General features: G+C 37.0%; 1 protein-coding gene across 42 annotated transcripts in view; it reads right to left on the bottom strand.

Moving 5' to 3' along the window:
* PTPRD (protein tyrosine phosphatase receptor type D) overlaps positions 1-27,157 on the bottom strand; it is a 2,308,100-nt gene that overhangs the window by 214,242 nt on the left and 2,066,701 nt on the right. The window lies entirely within an intron of this gene.

The following is a 27,157-nucleotide window of genomic DNA, read 5'->3' as shown; positions in this document are numbered from 1 at the left end:
TGCCGAGAGAGAAGCATGGAAGCCAGCAGTGCCAGCTTGGAGAGTACTTGGGGAACAAGCAGAAGCTAGGTCATGCTATCTGTTTCAAAGCTGGTATGTTTTTCTTATAACTCTATGTTTTCCCACACAAGTATAAGGTTCAACCCAAATTGATTACTTTGTAAGAGCTTCAATTAACCAGAAAATTGTCTGAGGATGCTTTGAAAAAGAAGAGCAAAAGCAACTCCTTATTAATGGCACAAAAGCACATGTTCCTTACAGGGATAAGAGAATGCTTTCCTCCATCCCAAAGATCTGCACCATTTTCAGTAATTAAAAAGTTGAAATTCCTAAATTTTGAATCTCCAACTCACGCAAAATTCACTTTTTGCTACCCACATCGAAACTGTTCCAGATCCCAGCTCTTGAGAAATTAAAATCACTTAAATCCCACAATCATGCTCCACACTGATAACTGACATTGCCAGCTCTTCTAGCCAGGATTAGAAAGGTGTGTTCTATCTAAGCACTGAAAGAATTTTAGTTAGATGGGTGGCAATTATCCAAATTAGAACGTGGCCATTTGTTTGAAGATCATGAATTTTTTTATTATACTTTAAGCTCTAGGGTACATATGCACAACGTGCAGGTTTGTTACATATGTACACATGTGCCATGTTGGTTTGCTGTACCCATTAACTCGTGATCATGAAATATTTTTACTTCCAATTGAGTCTGGCATTGATTTAATCAATACCCCCTCACGGCCACTGATAAATTTTCATAAGCCACCAATTCTAAAATTACTCGAAAGCATAAACAGCAGCGAGCAGAACATTAGATATCATCAGATCTGGCATATCGCTTCTCCTTGGGTGCCTCCTACAAGCTCCAGTAGAATCCATGAATTCACAGTTGATGGTGAATCATACTGAGGTTATGTTAGAATTTCTAATGAAGAAGCTCCATTTTGATGCCTCCACCGTGTTGTCAGTCAACAGCATGTGTTCTCCAACTCTCTCCCTCTAGAGCCGAGGGGTAAACTCAGTCTCCTAAACCTCACTAGCAAAGTCCTTTTCAATCAGGTCTCATTTTTCTCAGCCTCTTAGGGATCAACTCTCTCATAGGAAATTTTTCTTCTGCCCACATTGAAATTCTCACCACTTCCCAGACAAATCATGTTTGCTGGGTACTCCGTGCTTCTAGGAAGCCACGTAGCCAAAGTCACCTGCTTTGTAAATCTTTTCCAAATTCTCTCAAACATATTTCATTCTTTCCTCCTCAGAGCTACCACAGCAGCGGCTACTCAAATCCACTGTCTTGTACTTATTAACTCACGAGTTTATCCCTCCACACCAGGAGTTCTTCCATGTTTTATCTGTATTCTGCTCCCTTGCCATCATGCTAGCCTGGGTTTCCAGATTTTAAGAGAAACTCCAGTGATTCCTAAGCCTAAGTATGAATATATACCAGTGACTGTTTAAAAAAACATATATATCCTACTATGCAGAACTTCTGGTAGAGAGGCAACCAGTTAAATAGTTAGGGACCAGAGAGATTCTGAATGTCAATGGTGAAAGAATGTAAGATGCTACCAAAGATTAAAGCTCCCAAGAAAGAGAAATTTCACTGAACAACAGATGCAGTTATTGTAAGATAAAATTGATGGACTATTAAGGAAAAGCGTAGACTCTGGCTCTCCCGCTGGGCAGGATAGAAAGTTTCTATCTTTTACTAACACAGTCTGTGAAGGACCAAAAGAAGCTGAGGCAAGTTTGATTTGACACCTGATTCATGAGATAATACCTTCCTATCAGACCAGGTAGTTAGGGCCGGGTACTAAAGACACTTATAAAAATAATTAACTGCAATGAGCTAAACTTCACTTAAGTTGAAAGATGTGGCTGATTTGTGGAAGCAGTAATACATTGTTTTTGTGAATGTTTACACATCGTCAGCCAAGCAGAGGTCTACAGTAGACAAGTGTCAGAAACAGTAGTTAAAAATTGAATCTCAAGATGATTTTTCAAGGCTCCAAGAGAAAGTTAAAAATTAAAAGTGGGATGCAAATTAGGCTATGCTGGTTTTAATAATCTATTCCACATGAATTTCATCAGGCTGCTCTTTATGGCTTTAAAGGTTTTGCCAATATATTTAAATCTACAACATAGTTCTGATGTTGCTGGGGGGAAAAAAGAGCAGAAAGATCAATAGCTGCTATACCACACACGTTATATTATTAAATATCTCACTTGGCAGCTATTGACACAAAGTGCTTCAAAGGATAAAAGTAATTTACCTCAAGTGCTCCAACACCAACTATACTGCCTTCATGAAAACGAGTTTCTGAAAAAGCTCTTAGATTTTGTTGTTGTTATGTTACATTTTTAAAGCAACCAACTTAGGTTAATCAAAAATCACCTTGCGATTCCTGAGTGGTTTCTGTATGTCCTAGGACACTGTATCTCTCCCATGGTGTTTAAGTACTAGTTACATTTGCCTGCATAAATACTGCTCTGCTAGTCATTACTTTTCTTCTACAAGTTCATCTCTCGGAAGAACTGAGCCAATATTCAGTGCTGATCAGTGGCAAGTGCCAAAGGCTTAAGACTGTTGAGCCACTTACTAAAGGCTCTTACCAAAGAAATCTAGATTTAATAACTGTTTATAAGAAATATAGTCCTCACCTTGGGGATAGCCGACAAAATTGACTTGTACCCTCCTGAAAAGCAGTCTAATACATTTTCATGATCTTTCTTTTCCTTCCTGGCTCATAAAGAACACTCCAGAGCCCCCTTTTCATATACACGAGTGCACAACAAAGATAATCTTTCTTGCATACTAATGGGACGGAAAATGTAAAGAGCATTCCTTTCTTATTTTTAATAAGGGTAATTAAATTCTATCCATCCCCCTTTGCACAGAATCTCTTTGAATGCACTTTCTTCATTAAATTTTCATGAGAAACATCACAATGTAACAGATTCAAATAGCCAGAGCCGTTACATGTTGACAGTTGTGGCTTGTTTCCAATTTGACTGTCAGGTATTTGGCAATAAAACTCAGTATTCAACATAAAACAAACTGTAGAAATAATGAAATTTCTAATTGGAATGCTTATCTCCGTGGGTGTAGTTTAGAAGATGTTAATTGCTTTTTTCTTCACCCTCTACATTTATTAGTGATTTATATAAAACTGCCTTGGCCATTTGATAACATCAATTTTGATGGCTCCTCAAATGTGTGGTACCAGGAACTTGGGAATCAAATCAATATCCTTAATACCTTAACCACACAAACTTTCACAGGAAAAAGCAGCTAGCAAAAATTAACAAATTGTCAATATGCTAGTAGCTTTAAACTTTTACATGAGGTGAAAAGAAAAACATTTTGTCCTATTCATTAATGTGCTCATTAAGCTTTAAAGTGCCTTACTTATCACTGTTCCATATTAATATTCAATCATGCAGAATTAGCTACTAATTCATCAACAATTTAAATCAGACTTGACCTTCACAAAGCCATTTGGTCTGTCATTTTGAGAGGCCATTAAAGGGCAGATTACTACATACTTGTGCTTAGTGAATCATAGAGTCATACATATTTTGTTTGGAATGGCAGCTATAATAGACCTGGAAATATAGCACCCTCTTTGAATCTGTTGGTATCTTAATGAAATATGCTGATACAAAACTTTCAGTTCCATTAAGGAAGGAGAAAAATGAATGTAAGCATCTTCCAGAGTTAACTTCCCATTGTGGTAGAACTTATTAACAACCCTGACCTACCCAGGACTTGAAAGGAATGAATCCATGAGGAAAATAGTCTGACACTGTTTTGTAGGTAGTCATGCCTTACATATCTGTGAATGATCAAGTAACAGGTTTTACATAATTTGTTCAGTTAAACTGTTTTCATTGTTCATGCATAAACAATATTAACGATGCTCTTACTTTCACTCCACTTTCACAAACACTGAATCTCTTCTTTGTAAGGAAGCCAGGAAAATCTAAATTTCCTGCTAAGGCTACAGGCCCCTTCCAAGTTGGTCCTAAGGAGCTCTTCTTGCCTAATCTTGCTAGGGCTCTTGCTGCGTGAATTCAACCAGACTAGTCCTTTGACTCTGACCCCAACTGATTTAACGAAGTCTTCAATAAAGAACTGTTTGCCACGGTATTTGGAAAAATCCCAATTTTTAAGATTAATACAAATATGTTTATGAAGAAAAAGCATGTCAATTACATCAATTACATCAATGCTTCTTCAAGTGCAGCATTTAAAAATTTGGCAAGTATACCTGAACACTTAGATATTATTGACAATACAGAGGTTTTGGCAGTAATGGCAGTACAATAAAACTAAAACACAATATGGATGAAGAGACAAGCAGCTGTTATCATGAAGCATTCATCCTCTGGAATTACTTTTCTAAGTTTCAAACAGTTCAGAGTGGCTCCTCTTTAAAAGTCCCCAAATAGTGTTATCAATAAACAGTAATATCAATACCGTGTTATCAATAAACCGTAATATCAATACCGTGTTATCAATAAACCGTAATGATAGTTAGTATGTAAGTGTGAACTCTTACAAGCTCACAGGAGGGCAGGAGCTATTTGTTACTTTCTTTGTAACCTTCCCAATGTTCAACAAATACTCACAATTAGACATTTTTATGATGCTTTGACAATTACTTTTTCAGCACTCACTCATGAGGTATCTCTCAATTCCTCCTGGAATGTCATTCATTGAAATACCATTCCTCAATACCACTCACTGAAACAGTCATTCTTCAACTGTTTGTGACTACACATTTGGCCTCCTTGAGTATCAGTCTATTAAGAGGCAAAGCTATCTCATAGTCTCATTATTTTAGTGTCATAAGGAGTATTAGACTTAGAGACTTACAAAAATGGCTGTTTGTGACTTTATTTTCACAATCTTTAGTTTCGTCAGCAAGTGATTTTCCTTCCACTGAGAATATGCAATTTATGCTTTTAATTTATCACAGTTGCCACGTGAGAAGCACACAATTTAGTCCTTGCTTCCTTCATTTTACAGGAGGCTTTCCCTCACATATTGGTTTTAAGTTCCTACGTGTCAAAAGCATGACCACATGACAAAACCACATGTATAAACACAATGACACTGCAAAGAACACAATACAACACGTATCTATATTCTACTGTTATTCTATCTACAGAATAACAATGGAATTCTTGGTGTTGAAACTAATGGCTAAAAAAGCCCAGGAGTGAACCACTCAGTTTTTTGTTGAGGCAAACACTGTGGGTCTTCCTTCACTGACAGGAATACAGATTTCCAAGTCACTGGATATCTTACGGTTTGAGTCATTCATATACTCTCACAGAACAGGAGTGATTTCTTTTCTTTGACGGGTGGAAAGACTGAGTGAGAAAAGTTTTCATTAACATAAGAAAACAAGAAAAATGATAGACGAGTAATATGCAGCGTATTTTTAAAATGACATTCCTAGAGTATATATATATATACACACTAGGACTGTCATTTTAATATATATAATACATAAATATATATACATAAAATATATATATGGACTTTTTCACCTGTCAGAGAATCAGTAGTGTTCTATGCAGCAGAAAGTCAGTGGATTTTTATACTTAAGAAAAAGTACGAACTTTCTCGGAAAATTTAAATACATATTGGTCTTAAGGTGGTCAAATAAGGTGGCCAAATAGACACTTTAAAACAAGATATTTATGAAAATTACACCATATATTGAAGCAAGAAGATAATTTGAACTATTAGTTCTAAAAACCTACCGGATATTCAACAGATGGCATCATTCATTCTACAAATATTTATTGAAGGCCTCCTTTGTGCTGGACTGGGCCAGGCACTGGGTATGAAGTAATCTAGATAATCTCTATATTGTTGTGATTTAATTGTATCTGCAGGATAATTAGCTTCTTTGAAAGTAATAATAGTACCAAGCACATACACAGGAAGATTGAATTAGATGATGCATTAAATGTGCCTAGTGCTGCCTGGCACTAGTGTCTGGCATCTAGTAAAATACTAGCATATATGTACTTGCTTTATTCCAAGCTCCATCAATAGATCTAAAGGGATCAGAGGCATGTGACTCTAAGGCTTGATAAAACAAGAAGTGCAGCAATAAACTGCAAATGAGAAATTATTCTATGCAAATCATAAAAAACAGGGATTATCTACACATGCAACTAAATTTAAAGTGTAGTGTTTGTGCCAAGTAACCTCTGCAAAGCTAATAAATACCCTCTTTTCCCTTTGAACAAGATTTTAGGCTCTTTGATTAATCAACAGTACAAATAAATAAAATCCACATTGTCAGATGATTTGTTCCTAAAAATGAATTTTAAAAATAGCTCTAAATATTTGGGATGTCAAATGTTGTTGTGAACAACTGAAAACACTGGGACCAACTGTTTTTCCCTATATCATGGCAGGCATTTTTCTTTTAGTTATTCAGGGAAGGGGAATTAAGTATTCCTCATCTTGGGGAGTAGGTCATGTTAAGAAGGCTATATGGCTTTCTTAAAGAAAATAGTTTTTAAAAAGATGATGCCAAGAAGTCAGAGTTTTGTTTTTTCATCTCAAAAGTTTCTTAACATTCTGAAAATAACTGTTTGGGGAAAATGATATAAATCAAGAAACACCTCTGTACAAAGTCTCCATAAACTAGTTCTAATAGCTCCATTAATTGTTCAGCTCTGGAGAGGGGAAATCTCTCAATGAGATTTGTCTAATATGATGCTCTTACTAAATCCCACCTTTAACAGAATGGAATTTAGTCAGAAGATCATATTAGACAAATTTAAAATTTTACCTAATGCAAAGCACTATAATGCCCAGTATCTCTAAAATACAAATATTTGAACCTTATTAGAGTTCCTTGAGGTAAATAAGGATGGTATCATTATCATTTTTTGTGGCTATAAAACAGAAACTCAGTAATATTGTTATTTGTTTCATATCCTACATGTAGTAAAAAAAAAAAAAAATTAAAGAAAGTCTTTCAGCTCTAGATTTGGTGTCTTTTTATTGTGTCATGTTTCGTCTATGCAAATTGCTATTCTTCAAATAAATCTTCATCATGTAGTGATGAAACTCTTAATCACAGTCAACTCATGAATGGGACAACAAAAGAGTTTGAATACTTGGTCATCCCTTACTTTTATTTTTTAAATGGCATGGACTAGATACGCAAGTTCCATTAGATGTAATACTACTTTAAAAATAGATCTACATTTTAAAAATCCACATATATATACATACATACACACACACATATACACACACATATATACGTATATATATGTATATATGTGTGTGTGTATATACATATGTTATAGGCTTCTCATTCCCTCAGGATTGGTTCTAGAAGAGACAGAATTCTGCCATGTCTGTTAGCCAGTACAAGGTAGCTGAGAAATGGAAGAGTGTGAAAAGGCTGATAAATGTCAAGTAATTTTCCTAGAGACCTGAGATTTAGTACTGTGCCTATACCTTTAGCCCTTCTGTAATTTCTATTTAATTACCTAGGAAGGGCTGAGAATGGCGGGCCTTCTGCCATGAGCAGGCACCAAAAGTCAGTACAGAGACCAGAAAAGCAGATATAAGTAGACCTAACATATCTACCCTATGACTTTGGGCCACAAGGTCCCTCTTCGGTTTATGGGACTAATAATGACTACTCCAAAGCTTTACCTGGACAGGGAGACAGATCAGTGTCTCAGAGGCTGGAAGGCAGAGGATTATCATAGCGTATTTGCTACTTTGTCGAACAATGAGTTTTCAAGTCATTACATTTCAAAATGAATCACAGTATCAGGCTACAAACAAGGACCACCATTTTCTTTCCAGAATACAGTCCTTGAAGAAGAGGAAAAAACATTCTTTTCTTAAAGGAAACAGTGTAAATAAAGCTTTTATTTTCACCATTCCAGATGGCAGCAGGTTATAATTTGTACTGTGTTGACATCATGACCATTATTATTCAAAGTCAATTTTCCTGTAAGTGAATTGAATAAGGGACTGAAAACAGAAAAATAAAGAGCAAAGAAATAAAAGCTAAATCACCGTTTTCTAGCAAAGTTGGGCTCTTGGGCCATTATCGAAATGTTACGCATATGAATAAAATTGAAAAAATCATATAGTTTCTAATTACAAATCAAATGCTAGTCCAGTCGGCAAGAAACTATATAAAGCAGAAAAAAAACTGACAGTTAATACACGACATTCCAAATGGAACATACAATAAATATAAGACCTGTTTCCAAAAAAGTAATTATGAACAAGATACAACAATTTTTTTCCCAAGGTCCTCTTTGCAAGTTATTACAGATAGTATGCTTGTCTTAATATGGCTATAAATCAATCAGCTAAGCTTTTATTTCAGAGTAGATTTAGGTATCTCTTAAAGGCCGTCACTGGATACAAGAGTCTCGAAAGATTTCTCATAGAATTATACCATGCAGGAATAGAAAATTGGACATTGTTAAGCTAAGAGCCTCATTAGCAGCTACTAAACATTCAGCATACCAACCAGCTACCCACAGAGCATTCCAGAGCAAAGCTCCATTTTATGAAATATTCCTCGCATTTTGAGGAGTTTGCAAGGTACTCCTGGCAGAGAATAAAACAAACTGTTTAGAAGCAATGTATGCAATCATCCTACAAATTACAAAGTAATGTCTACATAGCAGAACATAAACCCCAGTTAGATTTAATTATCATTTGTCTAAATGTGGTAGCTCCAAGTTTACATTGCATTAAGTTAAGGCATACTGTTATTAGTGCTTGGCCTGAGCAAATGATTACCCTTTTTGTGATTCATAATCAAATAAATTCATTGAGAAAAAAAAGAAGTACCTTCTCCTCCTACCTAGCAACACTATTAATACCTGAACATTTAACTAAATACTTAGGAATCAGGGAAACACATTTATTCCCTTCTTTGGGATTCATTTAGATAAAATCCAATATCCATCCACTTTCACAAATCTCATTATTCCCTATCAATTTATATTTATCAACAAGCAGGTGTCATTATACTCACCCTTTACATCCATCCAAATGTTTACCTTACTTTGAATATTCAAATAATTAACCACTTTACAGAAATGTATATTTAAATCATAAAATGAATTTTATTATTTTTGGAAAATAATTTTTTATTCTTGTTTTTTAGAAAAAGAGGCACAAAGACAAAAATAGTAAACATGGAAAGAGACTTGGATTTGGATCCTGCATCCGTTATTTGTTAGCTTTGTAAAAAGTTACAAACCAACAAGCTCAATCAAATGGGACTACAGAAAACATTCAATGTGGTTTCTTCACCATATTTCGGTAAATATAAGTATATATGAACAAATTTTCTAAGCCATCACATATTATAAAAAAAAGAAAATCAGAATCAATTGTGTAGTGTTGGATTGGAACTAATAGTGTTGGTGTGAACACCTAGTTTTAAATATATATATATACATATATATATACACATTTGTATACATATACTATACATATTTTAAATATATATGTATACATATATATATGACTTGTAAATGAGTATGCATGCACAAACATACATTCTTTATATAAACTTACCAAACACATCTTCCCTAGCTGAACCAAGAGAGGCTGGGAGCAATAATACCCAATAGCAATGGTCACACCTTGTATTCAGATCTTGGTTTCTAAATACCATTCTCCAGTGAAAGGAAACACTTTCCTTTCAGAAAGCTTCCCTTCAGAAAACTCCTTAGAGAAATCACTGATTCCAGTTAGGACTGGAACAAGGAAAGAATGAGACACACCTGGAATTATCCTGTTGTATAAGAAAATACTCAAAGAATGAAAGGTATATACTAAATGTACACAGAAGCCAGCTTAAAGGGGCTCTTATTGACCAAATATCGGACAACTTGAACATGAAAATTAAAAAAGACAATATTAACAAGTTATAACACACTGAATAAAATAAAGACATGCATCCATACTGATATAAATAACTGAGTAAACTGAAAGTTTCAGGAGATATAGTATCTTTACATAGTATCAAAGGGACTCCCTACATAAATTTATTAAATATAAAGAAAGCAGTCTGTGAGAGATTAAATGATAGGGAAAGTCTTAAGCATCTCCTAGATTTGCAGTATGCAATTAGAAACCAAAAATGATGCTCCTTATGCTGCTGCTGATGCCAGTGATATTAATTTAAAAAATAATGCTCCCATTTACATGATTTTGCTGTATTCTAAGCACGGTAGTAGTCCTAAAAATACCATTAAAGACAAATAATTTTGAAGTTTTAAATTTTAAAAATCTTAACTATTTTTAAAATAATAATAAAATATGTAAAGAAAAATTAGTAACTTTACATTGGAGAAGGCTTGCAGAAACAACCTTGATTTAAAAATCAAAGTTAATAACACCAGTAAAGGGATAATTCAAATTCTTGTGCTGAGAAAAATATAACATCACTTCCACAATATTCCTGGAAAAGAGTCATAACCTAAATATGACCACCAGTAAACATCAGCAAAACCCCAAACAACATTTTGTTAAATAACAGCCTTGTTATCTTCAAAACTATCATGGTCAGCAATGTCAAAGAAAGACTGAGGAACTCTTCCAGGTTGACAAGTACAAAATATAATTCTGAACTGGAGCCTCTGTGGAAAATTATAAAAACTTGAATGGTGATAACTGGTGAAACACAAGTAAGAACAACTGGCAAAATGTGATCAAAAGTGAATGCGGATCTAAGAATTAGATGGTTATGATGCATCAATGTTTACTTCCTGATTTCGATAGTCCCATTGTAGTTAGGTAGGAGAATGCCTTGTTTGTATAAATCTGAGTATTTGGGAATGACAGGCAAGGCATCATGTTGGCAATTAACTCTCTAACAGTTCAGGAATAGTAAGTTCTTTGTACTGTAGTTTCTACTTTTCTATAAGATTGGGATCATTTCAAAATTTTAAATTACATAGAAGTAAACTGTTATAATTAATTCATATTATCAGAAATACATAGACTTATTCCCAAAGCGTCTGGGTAGCTAGATATACTCAAGCATTGCTTTCCCAGTTGTGACAAACATTCTTAAATATATACTTTATTTGAGGCCCTCTTGAATACCATGACTATTTAAATGACACTCCAACTGTTATTACCAATTTCACACAAATGATGACAATATCTGAAAAAAGTTAACTCTAAAAATACATGAATTCCTATAAAATTAAGGCATAAGTATTTAATTACAAACAATGAACAAAATTGAGTGATAACTCAAGAGCAAGGTGCAAGCTCATGAAAAGAAAATGTGAGAAATCAATATTCTAATAACAATGCACGTTTATTATTTTTATTTAGAGAAATGATAAAGTCTGATAAAAATTTAAGATGGAAAACAAACTTTTTGAGGATCTTCCTTCCAATTAAAACATAATTAACTTAGAATAGCTTCAGAAATCCAAATGTTATTTTTTTAAGCCAAACTTTCAAAAATTTTAGAAACAATCCACCTTCCCCTCAGCTCATCACAGTTCTCTCTTCCTGAAACAAGAACACATCACAGAAAATGGTTGTTACCCTCTAGTCTTTAATAATGTAAGGGAATGGGAGCAAGAGGAACAAAATAAAGTGACTCAGATATGTCCAAATAATTTTTCTAAAAAGAGCATTTCACTATTTTACCACATTCAGTAACAGTTTTTATAGTTTTAAAGGCAAACTGTGGTAGGTATTTGTTTTATCTGACAGGAGAAAATTGATTCTGAAAACAGAGGTAATGGCAGTTTTCTTTAGAGGGTGTCTTGAAAGATGAAAAGATCAAAATCTTAAAACATCAAACATCACATATAAAATGTTTCCCTGAAAAAATGAAAACTACAGGAATACACGAATAAGCAGTTAAAGATAACTTATATGTCTCAGAATGTATTACAGATCTATGGGGAAACATTTCCCATAAATGCAAATCGTTTTCTCTTTATATGGCAAAATTCAGCCTGAATTTAACACCAGAGAATAACCAAATGGAACTAGGTTTTTTGTTTTGCTTTTCATAGATAGGGTCTCGCTCTGTCACCCAGGCTGGACTGCAATGGTGCAATCATAGTTCACTGCAGCATCAACCTCCCAGGCTGAAGGGATCCTTCCACCTCAGCCTCCAGGGTAGCTGGGACTACAGGCATGTGTCACAATACCTGGCTCAATTATTTTTATTTTTCATAGAGATGGGTCTCACTAAGTTAGTTACCCAGGCTAGTCTGAAACTCCTGAGTTCAAGTGACACTCCTGCCTCAACTCTGGAGCAGCTAGGACCACAAGCACACACCACCATACCCGTCTTTTCTTTTATTCTTTTTGTGGAGATGGGTTTTTGCTATGTTCCCAGGGCTGCTCTCAAACTCCTCCTGGGTTCAAGTAATCCTTCCACCCTGGCCTTCCAGTGCTGCGATTACCAGCATGCGTCACTGCGCCCAGGCTTTGTGTTTGTTTGTGTTTGTGTGTGTGTATGTCAATGTATGTTTTTCTTCAAAATCTTTGAAATCACAGGACTATCAATTTATGAAACTGCCCAAAGAAGTTTACAACTATGACTTATTTCTTTTCGAAATGTTTGAACTTTCCTCTCTATCAAAAGAATATCATATATAAAAGCAAACACAGGACAGAAATTTATTCACTATGCTTTGAAATATCAAAAATATTAAGAAGCTATTCAACAGGAGTTCAGACATCTGGAAAATAACCCAATCAAAGTAAAACTACCAAAAAATGGCCAAAACCACTACCAAAAGTTACATGAATGAAATCCCTTATCTTTTGCAACTAGATAGAAGAGTTGTCAAGCATCCACATAAATTCTAAAACCTTGACCTTCTTCTTCAATAGATTAAACACAGCAAATTAGAAAAAGGGTTTCAGGCAAAACCTGAGGGCGTACATAAACGATTGAGATCTTTTTCCAAAAGCAAATGAAAGGAAAGAAGGGTTTTGAAGGTAAATACAAGCGTGTGGGCACTTCGGTGCTTGCGGGCATGTGTACTGGGAGTGTATGTTGCTTATCACAAAATTGGCATTAAAAAAATGTCTTTTTAACTGCATTATGAAAAATGCATTGGGGAAAAGCAAAAAATAAGAATAAAGTGATGTAGGCACGTTATTTAGGATAGTACTGAGATAGCCCCGTGGCAAGATAAACTTACATCAGGAAGATGTAAGGAGATAGGGAGAAGTGGAAAAAGTTCAGAATAATTTGAATGTCAATTTTACAAGGGTTGGTAATATTTTGAAGATGAGGAATGAAGGAGAATTATCAGGGATGGCTTTCTGAAATGTTATGATTGTTTGCATATGTTTTCAGTCATGTCTTCCCTTGGGAAGCAATGTCATGTATTTGAGGCACTCATGAAACAGACAGTATGCCTCTATGAAGGACTCTCACCAATAGAGCTGCCCCTGGATGGAGCACAGCACTAAGTACAAAGCAAGTATCTGTCAGTTGAACACTGATCCAGCTTTTCCTTCAGGAACTGGCAAAAGGGGCTCGTAGACCAAGCCGTTTGCCTCCTTATCTGCTTTGTCTCAGGATGAAGGCAAGAAATGTCTGCTTCAGCCTACACACGTGAGCTCAGCGTCCTCACTACAGATGCACCAGAACTTCCCTGGGAGCCAGTCTAGAATGGGTTGTAAATACCCATGGATTTGCATCAGTTTTCTCCACTAATAGCTCAATTCCTGCAATTTGAAGACAGTTGAGCATGCAAGGGTAGTTTCTCCCTAGCCAGAAAAGAAATTCACAAAATATTAGAGTATGACAGCCAGGGGTCTCCTGAATAAGAGGAAGAATAATTTGAGTTATGTTCCTATGAAGACATGAAATTAAGAATCTCCTTATAGATAACTCATGGCTGTCACATTTTAATATACAACATGCCAATTAAATAGATATAAGTTTCCAATGATAAGATGATATTCAGAAGCGATGTAATAAAACCTTTTTCTTACATATTGAAAACAACCCAGAGCTGCTCATTTTCATTTAGTTGTAATAGACTGACACATTGTTATAAGTTTGGGAAACATACAATCTCTAATTCTTAACAAAGTGACAGCAAATTGACAAGAAAAAAAGTTTTCTCAGCCTTGAATTCACTGACATAGCAAGGCGACATAACCCACCAATCCCCCAACAGCCACGAGTGGATGGTTTTGATGTTTACCACAAGATTAATGCCCCTTCAATTGCTCAGTGATGATGGCTATGAGCTGCTGAGTAAATAATGTGTGTGCATTCACTAAAGGAAGGAAGAATGTGTATTTCAGCCACTGATCCCTAATATAACCAATGCTATTTAAGTGTTTGTTGTTAATAAAGATAAAATACTATGCAATACAGCTTTGCATATTATACACGACAGGTTTTGTGAGCAAATTATAGTTACATGGGCACATGTTGTCATTTTTCAGGAATTAACTCAGAAGAAGATAAAATATAATCAAGAATGTTTCCCCAGTGGGAAAAAGACATTTTCTTTTCCTTTTTTTCTTTTTGAGACAGAGTCTTGCTCTGTTGTCCAGGCTGGAGTGCAATGGCATGGTCTAGGCTCAATGCAACCTCTGCCTCTTGGGTTCAAGTGATTCTTCTGCCTCAGCCTCCCGAGTAGCTGGACTACAGGTGCGTGCCACAACACACGGCTAATTTTTCTATTTTTAGTAGAGACAGGGTTTCACCATATTGGCCAGGCTGGTCTCAAACCCCTGACTTCATGACCTGCCCACCTCAGCCTCCCAAAATGTTGAGGTTACAGGCATGAGCCACCATGCCTGGCCAAAACATTTTAAATTTAGTTTTATTTTAATGGATATCATAGCCCACCATAGTACTGGTTTTTGGGGGTTGAAGGCTCACAGACTTCCATTTGCTGGGAACCTATTGGGTATATCACATGCATTAGGTTGGTGCAAAAGTAAGGTTTTGCCATTACTTTTTTTTTTTTTTTTTGAGACAGAGTCCTGCTTTGTTGCCCAGTCTGGAGGGCAGTGGTGCCATCTTGGCTCACTGCAACTTCCACCTCCCAGGTTCAAGCAATTCGCCTGTTTCAGCCTCCCAAGTGATCTCGAACTCCCAACCCTCAGTGATCCGCCTGTATCAGCCTCCCAAAGTGCTGGGATTACAGGCATGAGCCACCGCACCCGGTCACCATTACTTTTCAATGGTAAAACAGCAGTTGCTTTTTTGCCATTGATATGAGCAGGAATTACCTTGCAGGAAAAGAAAAATAATAACTTTTTTTTTTTTTTTTGAGACAGTCTCATCTGTTGTCCAGGCTGAAGTGCAGGGACATGATCTCGGTTCACTGCAACCTCCACCTCCTGGGTTCCAGCGATCTTCTTGCCTCAGCCTCCCGAATAGCTGGGATTACAGGCGCCAGCCACTGTGCCAGGCTAATTTTTGTATTTTTAGTAGAGACAGGGTTTCAACATGCTGGACAGGCTGACCTCGAACTCCCGACCTTCAGTGACCCACCCTTGTCGGCCTCCCAAAGTGCTGGGATTACAGGAGTGAGCCACCATGCCTGGTCGCCATTACTTTCAATGGTAAAACAGCAGTTGCTTTTGTACCAACTTATACATAAGTTGTATGATTTCTCACAGATTTAATCCTTTGACAATAACAGCTGGGTCATACTAAAGACAGTCTTTTTTTTTTTTTTTTTTTTTTATTGTCAGGAGGCACTTTTGTATCTCCTTTTCTTCAAAGCTTCATTCACTTTCCTAAAACATGATGACCAGGGTTTCAGAACAAAACTTTCTGGGAAATTCACTTTCCTGGTGCTTCTTAATATGATAGAGACTTAAACATATTCTAGCAAACACAATCATAGTTTTTAAATGTTTATCTTGGTTGTGAGGAAAAAATGCAGCTAGTGGTAGATTTAACAAACAGTACATTGCTCCACTCTCACCTCTCTTTCACTCTCCAGAAATAATTTTTGTTGATTTTTGAATTCATTTCCTGACATCATGGATATTATTCATTTTCATACTTATATTTTGTCCTTGACAAAGATAATATTGTTTGTTCAGACATACAGGGACCCATTTCTGATAATTCAGTTTTTCGTGATTCCAAATGGAACCTGTAACAGAGTTAATCGGGGGTACCTGGACTCCAGGATCCCTAAGTTCATGAGACAAGCTGTTTTCTGGATTATTCCTCTAAAAAGCAGATCAAATGGAAAACTTCTCAACAAAATTATTTATGAATTGCAGGACATGAGGTAGTTCCGAGGAAAACCATGTATCTTGATAAAATGTATAACATTTCCTAGAACAGAGTCAACTATCACCGATTTCATCACAGTGATTTTCAGAAGGCAAGGACTATACAGATCAACTGTTTTACAGTCAAAGTCATGCTCTTTGGTAAATATTCTGAAGTGTTTGACTATTTTCAATAACTGAGTCTACAGAGACATTATCTCATTCAGTTTATTAAAGTACATTATTTCTACTGATTGATCACCATTAAAAGTTCAAATGGTGTTTAAAAGGGCCTTTTAGCTTTAAGTTGAATGAATGACATGGATACTTGTTTATAATTTCATAATAGTTTTTCAAGTTTGAATTATTATAGACATACTTTATGGTATAAATTGGTCATTCCTTAATTTCCCATTAAGCCTGTTCAAGAAGAAATCCAACAAACTTTATACAAACTCTAGCTAAACGTAGAAGTGCTCACTTTGTCCACCTCAATTTATCAGGTGGCTAGCCTATCCAAGCACATAATATCATCAACCTCTTTAGTTTTCATAAGAAGATGTACCTATTTAGCCTTAACACAGATCAGTGGTAACATCTGAGATGCTTCACTTAACCTACCACATAGTGTTGCTTTAATCTGTACTTATCAGGGATCTCAATCTTAAAATGACAGTCAAAACAACTTGGCCAGAGGAGTAATATTTATGGAGAATTAGGTGAAGTTATGCAATTTCATCCACTCCTCCATATAATATAAAAACTGATTTTGGTTACTAAAGGATGAGAGAGCTAGAAACCAGGACTGTTTTCTCTCATCTGCTGGAGAACAGATTAAACTGACATGTGTTTTCTTATAATTCGACAGATTAACCTGAGGGACTTTAGCAAGCAACCGCCCTATAATGTTGTGAAATTAAACATGCATATGATGCAGAGAATAGCATTTACTATTTGACTATATCCTCGTTCTCAAGAACTATGGGAGAGAACTTTTCCCCTGGTTTCAGGGGAATATTATGGTTTTTCTTTCTTTTTTCTTTTTCTTTTTTTTTGTAAGACAGAGTCTCACTCTGTAGTCCAGGCTGGAGTGCAGCGGCATAATCCTGGTTCACTGCAACCTCTGCCTCCCAGTTTCAAGTGATTCTCCTGCCTTGGTCTCCCCAGTAGATGGGATTACAGGCGTGCGCCACCATGCCTGGCTATTTTTTTGTATTTTTAGTAGAGATGGGGTTTCACCACGTTGGCCAGGCTGGTCTTGAACTCCCGACCTCAAGTGATCTGCCTGCCTGGAGCCTCCCAAAGTCCTGGGATTCCAGGCGTGAGCCACCGCACCTGGCCATACTATCATTTTTCTGAAGAACTGATTTGTTATTTATGTTATGGACATGATGCATCTGTGTCACAGTTTCCCTCTTTCTCACGTCTAGAGATGTTAGTAGATTTGGAGCTAAAATTGTGGTTTATTTAGCAAAGGCACAGAAGTCCATGGCATGGACCGTATGCACGTTCCAACTGTACTCCTAACATTAACCTGTCTTACTACAATATTTTCCTGCTCCACTGTCATACCATTTTATCTTGCTATGTGAAACATTCCTCCATAAACTCTTCTATCTCTTTGAAATAAAGTTATCATAGACACAGGCATAAATATTGTAGATACAACCTTTTAAAAATATATAATGTACAAAAGTGATGATCTGAAAGATGTCAGTACATGTCCAAATGAATCCACATTTCCCATAACAGTCTGAGAAATGTTAAAGTCACCCAAAGTTATGCTAAACCAAAAACAATAAATTTATTAAAGTGAGCTTATCAGAAAGGATATAAAAAACTTAATTTAGTAAACACTAACTTAAAGGAAAAAATAAAGGAAGAAAGAAATAAAGATAGGGTTAAATAGGCATAGTGGGCCAGGCATGGTCCCAGCACTTTGGGAGGCCAAGGTGGGCAGATTGCCTGATCTCAGGACTTTGAGACCAGCCTGGGTAACATGGTGAAAACCAGTCTCTACAAAATATACAAAAATTAGCCTGGTGTGGTGGCATGTGCCTGTAGTACCAGCTACTCTCGGGGCTGAGGCAAGAAAATTGCTTGGGCCCAGGAGGTTGAGGCTACAGTGAGCCGTGTTCACACCACCGCACTCCAGCCTGCGTGATGAGGTGAAATCCTATTAAAAAAAAAAAAAAAAAAAAGAGAGTGACTATTATTTCTATTTTAGAAAAGTCACAGGCATTGGATTTAATTCCAATATCAGCCCATGATAAAAATGATAAATATCACAAAGATATATACCCACACAAAAATACATATATAATTATGTGTGGATATGTATGTTTGTACAAAGCACATGTTTACATTACTTGCAGAAAATTATAATCACATTTAACAAACATTAAATAGCAGTGTATTATTTGTTCAATTTAACAAATATTTATTGAACACCTCTCAGACTCTCTGTGTAAAACATTGCTCAGCACCTGACAGCTGCAAAAACAGTCCCTTAAAAGTTGTACCATGTAAGGTGAAAACGTGCATGTGAACACAGAAAACGTGTCAACTAATCAAACCCTAAGGGAGCACAGGGGTGAATAACGATTTTGCTGGAGACCAGAGAAGGTAGATCTAAGAGCATGAATATAATTTTGATAGAAATGTAGTAAAGAGCCTTCAAGGCACAGGGAAAAGTATAATCTAAGGTCCAGGAAAGATTAAATAAGTGCGAGGTGGATTCAGGGTGAAATGTGGTCACTGCTTGAATGTTTTTGTTGCAGACAGGGGTAGGAAGACAGTGTGCAAAGTCTGTTGAAGGATGATGCAAAGATGGCTGGCCAGGTCCAACTGTGAGAAGCTGGAAGGAATCTGGGGTTCATGTGTTAGGTTGTATACGCATGCAGCTGGAATTTTGTTTTTTTTTTTTTTTGAGAGAGGTTTTCACTCTGTCACCCAGGCTGTACTGCCGTGGCACAATCTCATCTCACTGCAACCTCACCCTCCCAGGTTCAAGCGATTCTTGTGCTTCAGCCTCCCAAGTATATGGGACTACAGGCACGCACCACCAAACCTGGCTAATTTTGGTATTTTTAGTAGAGATGGGGTTTCGCCATGTTGGCTAGGCTGTTCTCGAACTCCTGACCTCAAGTGATCCACTTGCCTCGTCCTCCCAAAGTGCTGGGATTACAGGTGTAAGCCATTGCACCCAGCTGGAGCTGGATTTTTTTTTTTTTTTTTTTGAGACGGAGTTTCTCTCTTGTTGCCCAGGCTGGAGTGCAATGGTGCAATCTCAGCTCATGGCAACCTCCGCCTCCCAGGTTTAAGCAATTCTCCTGCCTCAGCCTCCCGAGTAGCTGGGATTACAGGCATGCACCACCATGCCCGGCTAATTTTGTATTTTTAGTAGAGATAGGGTTTCTCCATGTTGAGGCTGGTCTCGGACTCCTGACCTCAGGTGATCCGCCTGCCTCGGCCTCACAAAGTGATGGGATTACAGATGTGAGCCACTGTGCCCGGGCCACAGCTGGATATTTTGAACCAAGGAAGTAAAAGAAAAACCTTCACATTCTAAAAAGCAACCTCTGTCAAGGGAGTGCAGTGAAGGGGGACAAAGAGAAAGCCCAGTTAGGTAGTTACTATATTAGTTTAAATGTGAGATGATAAAGTCTATGTGCGGCTATAACATAGAATTATAATTATGATCGTTGGAAGAGAAAGGAAGAGATAAGTTAGACGCATACTGGAGAAACATTCCACCAGTTTTAGGGAGTATTCACTTTACTTAAGGAAAAATGGGGTAAGAGTCAGTGTCAAGTTTCTAGCCTCTTAGTTCCTTCGTGAATGATGGTAGGTCAGCAGGCAGGGATGATGTCACTAATATAAAAGACACAGGAAGAGACAGAGAAAGGTCAAGATTTGTGTTTCTCTCATATGAAAATGACAGCTGGAATCATGCAGATGGATGAGATGACCCAGCAAAGAATTTACAGTGAGAAGAGTATGGGAAATAGGGGTTTTGCAATGTTCCAAGTATGTTTTCCACACAGTAACATTTTTGCATATTCCTATTAAATAACCAAAAGGGATAAGAACAATTATATTATTTTGCATAGTAGATTTTAAACATAGAGAAAAATATGTGTGAATATTTGCCTTGTGAGGAGGGGCATATGAGAAAGTAATGCAACTTTGAGAGGGGAGATGAAGTAAAATAAAGTAAACACAAGATATAAACCCCAAGGGAAATTATTTAAATAGGAAATATAAAATTATTCAAATTGTAAATTATCCAGGAAAAACACCCAATAATTCTAATGGTAGCTTAGGATATTGAGCCAATTTTTTAAAAATCATTACAAAAGAAAGATACTATTCTTAACTCTTGCTTCAAGCCATGCAATCAGACAAAAAGGGTACCATTTCAAGCTCTTTCATTTAGAGTATCTATATTCAGATCTCCATTCATATAGTTCCTGGCATGAAGCATCTGAAAGAAGATTAAAATTAATGTAGGAGTGCAACATTAAGACAAACATCACTGATTAACTTGAACTGAACCAAGCTCAAAGCAAAAGCCATAACAGGGAATCAGTCAGAATTGAAAAGAACAAATAGAAGACTTGTTTAGTTTTCACTGTATTCCCCAAGAATTTGAAAAATTTAGGGCCCAATTTATATTATTAGGAAAACAAAAAGTTGTTTTTCATGTTCTATTGGCTTATGATTGCTCTGGCCTTTTAAATAGGCCTACATTCCAATATAAATATTGTCATGTTCCTAAGATTAGTATAGGTATCTTACATGTATATGGTACCTCCCAAATTTGAAGTGTCATGAGTATTAAATGATTTAATGCATGTATGGCACTCAAAAGTAGATTTGTCATATAGTAAATACTTTAAAATTTTACTATTACCACTACTGCTGCCACTACTGCTACTACTAGATTGTATGAGATTAACAGTAAAATCAAAACTATATTCTGCATTATTTATTATAATTAGTTGCCCTGAAATATTTTAAGGCCATCAAAATCTTAGTTGGTTAAATGACCTACTGGATAATGTATCTACCATACACACAAACAGATACGTATGTGCTTATGTGCACACATATTCTCCAACATAATTTGTGGAAAGAGTAGCAACAAATTAAAGAAGAGATCATGATTTTCAATCACCTAAATAAATCTAAATCCATATCCAAGAGAAACCTAGAAACATGGTATAATGTAACTGATAGTATAAAAGCTCAGCCCTAAGATTTCTTAACAGATCCATTGGCCCTATAGTCTACAGCTTTAATTATGAGAACTCCTGACAAGAACACCCAAGGCAGATCCAGTGTTCAATTTTTCTTTTGTACAGGCCTGGGTCAGGCTCTTTAGAGAAATAAGAATGCAACAGCACCAAGGTTGGGTATGAAAAGAATATTCTCTCCATGGGCCTGTCTTCGAGAGTGAGCTTATGCTATAGCTCTCATAACAATTATTCATCACCAACAATAGCATCCCAGTTCTGCAGTGACAGTGTGGTTGAATAGATTTCACTCCTGGCATTCCCATGATACCATAATGGCAAATCCCTATGAAAACATATGATAAGACTATCACTCGGGGGTGGTTTTTGCTCAATAGCTATTTTATTCCCTTGGAGTATTTTATCTTTCTTCATAATTATATCAAAGGGTACATTTCTAATAACTGGTAATCCCTTCCTTAAGTGACTTTAACCTCTGTAGGCATTGGGCCCCATGACCCATAGCACAAACATATTTTGTAATTAAATTTTTTTTCAATTTCAGAAGCCACTGAGGAAATGTTCTGCTTTATATAATTGTTCTCCATTAAGAGACATTTAATATGAAAGTTTTCATAATTTAAACCCATTTAATCTCATCCTTATATGCTTCATACCTCATTTTATTTTTGCTGTTTTCAACAATCAAAACCCTTATTATTATAGATAAGAGAGTATATGGCAGGTCTTTTTTCTTTCTCTTTTCCTTTTCTTCCTCTTTGCTTTTTAACGAAGACTAATAGTTCTTAACTTTAGAAGACTAACAAGGATGCAAGAGTGATACAATTTTTCAGGAGCCTGAAGTACCAGTCATTTTAAGTAGCTTCAGATTACAACCTGTGTGGGAAATAGCATGATCATTTTCAATTACTTCATCATGAAGGAGAACCATTAACTAGTTTTAATTGGAAATTGCTAACAACATTTCTACAAAGTTTATAGGTACAATAATTCAATTTTCCAAACATAATGAAGAAAGTCCACAAAATGTTGACTATGAGGACCAAATCAACCTCTTTTTGCCTAGAATAAACCTGCACAGACTTTATCAACATATAATCAGCAGAATCAAGCCTGGAATAGATCAAACCAGAAATGTGATCCAGTCATCCTGTTCCAATTAAAGAAAGGACCATGTGTTGAACTAAGCAAATAAGTGTAGATAAAATAATCTATGTTGGGATTTGAGTACAACTTTTCTGGCTGTACTTCAATTGTAGCTAAGATCCAAGTTGAAAACAGTTACTGGCAATACTGCCCCCATACCCACCATTTATTTTAAAGGAAGCCATCAATGACCTGGACCAGGGGCCTGTGACCATCACCTTGCTTTTTTCAGGCGATGGTCACAGGCACCTCCTTGCACGGTTTCTAACAGAAGACAGAACTGACCTATTACCAATAACCACAACCCTAGCAAAACCCAAATCCAAACCCCATCTATATACAAAACTGAGAAAAGGAAAAGTCACAGATCTTTGGAAAGTACAGGGTTCTTTCTCTCTGGGAAAAATCATTGCATGGTTTGGCGGTGCCTGTCAAAAAGGGAAAGTATTAGCAGGTTTCTCTTCTTGCTATGTCAGAACTGACCAGCGTGAGAGAGTTTTTGACAGAGTATGACATGTGTTTTTGGATTTGGTATCCACTTTTCTCCCAGAGCACTGTATAAAGAAGCCTCAGTGAGGTGCATGGAAAGAGGACAGAGGCATTCACACCAAACCACCTTCATTGCACTCTTCAGAGGACGAAGAAGCAGCCCTGGGAGACTTCTTGCAGCTTCAGAAGAAGATTCATGATGAACGGAGGCCAAGCAAATAGGAAATCCAACCAGCAACCAGATCAGGTAGGCAGCATAATGGCTGGGACTGAATATGGATGATGACCCTTCTCTGGGGTGTTCATGAGCAATGCTGGAGGCAAGAAGAAGCCAAATACAACCCCCAAAATACCTACTCTCGCTTTGCCCTCTGTGGTGGACTGATAATGACCATAAATTTAATTCTGAGTTGGCTATATGACTTGCTTTTGACAATGGGGCATTAGTAAATGTGTCACAAGTAGATACTTGGCAAGTCACTAGCACTGGGGCTGCTTGTGAGCCCCACGACTGCCACTGTGTGACCAACACTTCCAGAGAACAATTGCCTCTGTTGCTAGAGCCAGTAGCATGCCACATCCCAGACACATTCCGCATTACCCAGCCATCAGCTACCCTGCCACATGACCACAGATCCAAGAGAGAGACAGTATAAATCACTTGAGCTGGCCCAGACTAGAATAACTGCCCAGCTGAACCACAGAATATGAAGAATCATTAGAATGGCTGCTGGGTTAAACTTGTTATAACCAAAAGTTGAGCAAAACACCAGTGACCTGATTTACAAAGTATATTATGGCACCCTACAGATTACAACTAAACTCGGATCCCAAATCAACTTAAAAATGCTATGATACAGTTTTTGTTAAACTGTGCCTTTATAGAAATATTAGTGAAAGACAAAAAGGAAAACACAGAGTAGAAAGCCCTCTAGGGAAGCAGAAAATAGTCAATGTGGAGTTGCTCTGACCTCAAGCAGCTTGAAAGAGCTCAAACAGTGGGCCTGAGTCCCCTGGCGTGGCATGAAAACAAGGAGCAATTTGGTTTGCTTTCATGTATCTTCTGATAAGTTGAAGTAGTGGAATGCATTAATTCCACTCTAAATTAATTAAATCAATCCTTTATTTATCAGTCGTTTACTGGACACTTACCCTATGCAATCAACTACACCATCTACCAGGAGATAGTAATAATAAATAAGAAAGCTATAGAAAAGAAATGAGAGAGGGGAACTGGAGTGTACCTTTACGACAGGTACATGACTCAGCATTCTAAAATGTATGCTCTCATCGCTTCTCAGCCTTTTGGCTAAGATCAAGTGTCTAAAATGTATGTTCTCTTTTTCTAACCATAAAGCCCTATAAGAACCTTCTTCTTATGCTCAGAGAACCTATATAACCCGATTTTAATAAGCTATGACCTTGTTGTTTACCTGTAAATTCTATCCTAACTTAAGGAGATGGAGCACCTACAGTATGGTACAAAAAAGAAGGCGGCCAGTCTCCTACGAAATTCAGAGAGAAAAAGACCACAGATTAGCCGGGTGCGGTGGCTCACGCCTGTAATCCTAGCACTTTGGGAGGCTGAGGTGGGCAGATCACGAGGTCAGGAGTTCGAGACTAGCCTGGCCAACATGGTGAAACCCTCTCTCTACTAAAGATACAAAAAATTAGCCGGGCGTGGTACTGCACACCTGTAATCCCAGCTACTTGGAAGGCTGAGGCAGTAGAATCACTTGAACCCAGGAGGTGAAGGTTGCAGTGAGCCAAGATCACGCCATTGCATTCCAGCCTAAGCGACAGGGCAAGACTCTGTCTCAAACAAAACAAAACAAAACAAAACCCACAGATTATAGTTGGGGAAGGAAGGATTTAAAAAATAAATAAAAGCTTTGTTAACAAGGAGGATTCTGAGTTATGAAGAGAAATAAATCTGATATTGCTAGAAATAGAAAAAATTGATCATTCTCATGTTTTGATATCACAGAAATTGATTTTAATATAGAAATATTTTAAATATGGGAAAGTAAAAAGTAGGGAAAAAGTCCTTGTTTTCCTCTAAATGAGCTATAAATAAATATCCTTTGGGTCAAGGAACTTAAACTTGGAGTGTAGCATGTGCTGGGAACACAGAGAGGTATATGATCACTCTAGAAAAAGAAGAAAAGTTGTTTGACTGACACAGAGGCCATACTAAGTCCAATTGTGACACATTAATAGGCTAAGAAATGGACTTTGAGTGCCAGGCTATTGAAGCAAATTTAGATGGCTAGGTATAAACAGAAATACAATTTTATAATGGTTCTGCTAAAAAACAGAAAGCTAATCCTGGGATAAGAATTCATTCACTGTCCAACACATGTTTGTTTATTTTGACCTGTTGGTCCAAGCACTGTAGAGGTGTCAGAGAAATATATGAAGCAGCACACAGAAGCCCGCAAACCCCATAAAACACTAACATATTTGTGTTTTTATATGCTTTCTATCATTTTTACAGGCTTTGGTGTGGGAAGAGTAAGGTGATCCAGGATCAGAGTCCATCAAGTTGAAACTTAAGTCTCTTTGTACCTATGAGTATACATGACTTAGCTATTGAAAATCCAATTATGTATATATACACTATATATAAAAAATTGTTCCTCCAGATACTTGCTTCTAATTTGCTAAATGTTACTATATCAAGAGAATAACATTTCTTCTATTATAATTTACTAACTTCCCAGAATAAGTCAGATGCCTCCTCAAATATTTAAGACTCAAAGGGGCCAGGTGTGGTGGCTCATGCCTGTAATCACACCAATTTGGGAGGATCACTTGAGCCTAGGAGTTTGAGACCAGCCTGGGCAACATGGCAAGACTCCGTCTGTATAAAAAGACTTTTAAAAATTAGCCAAGCATGACAGTGTGTTCCTGTGGTGCCAGCTACTCAGGAGACGGAGGTGGGAGGATCCTGCGAGCACAGGAGGACAAAGCTGCAGTAAGTTGTGACTGTGCCACTGCACTCCAGCCTGGGCAACAGAGAAAAAACCAAAAAGACTAAAAGGGAGTAAAAGCAAACAAACTCTTACTTGGTGATCAACCACATGTTAGCTTTGGGAAGCTGAGAGTTAATGCAGAAGATTTTTATATGAGTCCATGTGTATTTCCCCATGGGTAATTTCATGTTAAACACTAAATCCAAATTTCTCAGAGGAACACAGTCTTTAAATGGCAGCAGTATCATCAGCCTTGTTGCCTTCTGGCTTTCTATCATCTTCCTTTGGACATCTCTCCAAAATGGGATCTTGTTTTTATTTTAGACACAACTTAGCATGCAGTTTCCTATAGTCAGGCATGGACAATGAGGACGTCAATGAAATCTGAAGTAATGGGAAGGATGCTTTGTCTACATCTAGAAAGAGAGTCTACACGTGTAGGGGAAGCACTGGAGCACAGATTGCAGATGGACTGAAAGTAGGCAACAAATAAGAAGACTGATAAACATTCCACTGGAGCACGGGGCAAGGTCCATCTTGGACTTTATATTGCACCCTTGGGGAAGCATGGGAGTACAAAAATGGGTCAGAGCAGATGCAGATCTGTGAAGACATCTTCATTTCTCTGATGTGGAACAAGGACAGATGGATGTAAAAAATGTGTCTTGGCGGATCTGGAAAGAGCATGCTACCCTTTGGGAAAACATCTGGGCTGTTACATTGTTTTACAGCACAGAAGGCAAGAATTTCAAGCTCTCTCGCCCTGCTTAAGACTTCTGTCATTCTTACACTACTCTGTCACTGAGAAAGCTAAAAATTTATTCAAAGGTCTCTTCAATGAAATGCAGATTAAAGGCATTTTGTGCATATAAGCCTGGTCTCTTAGGCAGCATTTAACTTGACTATGTCCAGAGCATATGTCATAACTAATTTGGGTCATGTTTGATTACTCACTATGGGTCAAAGTTGAAATTCTGTTGCAAAACACCAGAGTAAACTTAACCATGA

Source organism: Pan paniscus, chromosome 11 (genome assembly GCF_029289425.2).
Source record: "Pan paniscus chromosome 11, NHGRI_mPanPan1-v2.0_pri, whole genome shotgun sequence".
Classification (NCBI taxonomy): Eukaryota; Metazoa; Chordata; class Mammalia; order Primates; family Hominidae; genus Pan; species Pan paniscus.
Note: the sequence above shows the minus strand (reverse complement) of the source record. Positions and strands in the feature narration are given on the sequence as shown.